Source organism: Biomphalaria glabrata, chromosome 8 (genome assembly GCF_947242115.1).
Source record: "Biomphalaria glabrata chromosome 8, xgBioGlab47.1, whole genome shotgun sequence".
Taxonomy (NCBI): Eukaryota; Metazoa; Mollusca; class Gastropoda; family Planorbidae; genus Biomphalaria; species Biomphalaria glabrata.
In genome coordinates this window covers 35859145-35861511 of record NC_074718.1, presented here as the reverse complement: position 1 = coordinate 35861511, position 2367 = coordinate 35859145, and positions in this window count along the sequence as shown.

Genomic DNA, 2367 nt, shown 5'->3' with positions numbered 1-2367 from the left:
GAGCGGTGAAGCGCTTGGCTTCCGAACTGGAGATAACGGGGTTCAAATCCTAATGAAGACCGGAATTTTTAATTTCGGGATCTTTGGGCGCCTCTGAGTCCACCCAGCTCTAATGGATACCTGACATTAGTTGGCGAAAAGTAAAGGCGGTTGGTCGTTGTGCTGGCCACACGACACCCCCGTAAACCGTATGCCACAGAAACAGATGACCTTTACAACATCTGCCTTATAGACCACAAGGTCTGAAAGGGGGAACTTTAACTTTTATACAGGTAAGCAGACATTAAACATACAATTAAACACACAACTAACTACAACAACATATTAAACCCATGTATAAAGGCTGGCAACTCATTCACAAGTCTGTCAATTTCTTGGCTGATATTACGAAACATAAAAAAAAAAAATGCTCTCCTTTGATACAGAGTCTATAATTGAGTGCATAAAGCAATGGGAAGCACTCCCTATTGACATTTAACCAGACATCTTTTCAAAGGGTAAAACAACCTTACACCAACAACATTTTCTTCATTTTTTCTTCTACATCAGTGTTTCCCAAACTGCTTTCCGCGCACCCTAGAGTTCCGCGAGGCATTATTAGGTGTTCCAAGAACTACTTGAATAATTAAGTAGCAGGCCACCACGTGAATTAATCTCTAAAAAAAAAATATATGCAAAGTGTTCCGCTAAATACTCAAAATGTGTGAAGTGTTCCGCTAAGGAAAAAGTTTTGGAACCACTGTTCTACAGGAATCCTCGTCGGGCTGTCTGGATGATATTTTCTTCATTTACTCTCGCTTCATGAAAATGATATACAAAAAGAGGCTAGGGGTAAAGATGGGTGCGCTATCAATACTATTTAAGTCTGGGGGGCGGGAGGGTGAAAACGAGGGTTGTTATAGACGTGATGGAGCATCTCTGTGCTTTGATTAATTTACCGTGAACGTGGCCAGGGTTAACAGACTTTGGTTTTAATCCCCATGGCCCCAGAACTTAAGTTATTTTCGTAAGCAGTCAGCCGGACAATGAGGCATGGGTGCAGACGTCAATGTTTCTCTTGATATCAAAATATACACAGCAGATGATCTCAGAGCAGGGCCGGGTACGAGGATAAGGTCGGGTGTGAGAGCAGGGAGTAAGAGAGTGTAAGCATCAAGGCGTTGTCTGGGTGCATATTTGTTGTCATATCCAAATATCTAAAACAGTTTCCAGAGCAGGGCCGGGTTTAAAATTAACTCTGTAGGGCTGAGCATCGTTCTCATAGGGAAGAAGATTAAATTATATTTTTTTCTAAATCTACAATTATTTCTTTAAACTGTTTCTTCTTTCTATTATTCATTTATTATATTTTTATTTGTTGCAATTTCACTTATATCAAATAGAAACCATTCTCTACATGTTATTGTAATTAGTTCCGTATGGATCCTATAATTCATACTTAAAAGCACATTGAACCTACATTATATTAATACTGGTTCATTATAATTGGTATTATTGAATGTCAGAAGGGTATCAATATAAAACAAATTCAGCTATATCATTATACCAATGTATCTTATTCACAAGAAATCCTAGCACATATTTCTCTCTCTATATATAGATCTATATCTGTCAGTCCGTCAGCCTGTCTATCTATCTATCTATCTATCTATCTATCTATCTATCTATCTATCTATCTATCTATCTATCTATCTATCTATCTATCTATCTATCTATCTATCTATCTATCTATCTATCTATCTATCTATCTATCTATCTATCTATCTATCTATCTATCTATCTATCTATCTATCTAGTGTCTATATTATCTGGTGACATTGTTCAACCCAAGAACAAGACAATCACAAAAGGCCTTGGCGTTGTGCTCTGTGAAATAATACCGCAGCTAATAGACTTCATTTCTTTGTACTCTGCCAAAAGACCACTGGGTTTATCTGGGTATGGCAAATGTCAAAAAATGCATTTCCTTGATTGAAAAATACGCTCCCTGGGGAGAATCTGGGCGTTCACGCTCTGCCATATGGCGGCTCCCTGATGCTCAACTTGAAATGGGATGTTTCTTTTTCTTGAATTAGAGGCCGAAGTGGGGCGCCGTAAGCAAGGCCATAAAGGTAGCAGTAAGGTAGCACATTATGATTTTCTGAAGTTTGGTTAGCAATGGCCCTTTAATATTGTCACTAGCAGCATTGTATATCTTTTAATAGATGTAGCACAAAGGTAGCAGTAATCTTGGTATTTTAACATAAACGGTAGTAGTTTTTTTCTTTATTTGCATCAACAAACATTGAAATGTTTACATAGCTTTGGATACTTTTTAGGTTCCTTGTAATTCTAATAGACTAAACTTTTTGTCAGTGTCCTTATAGA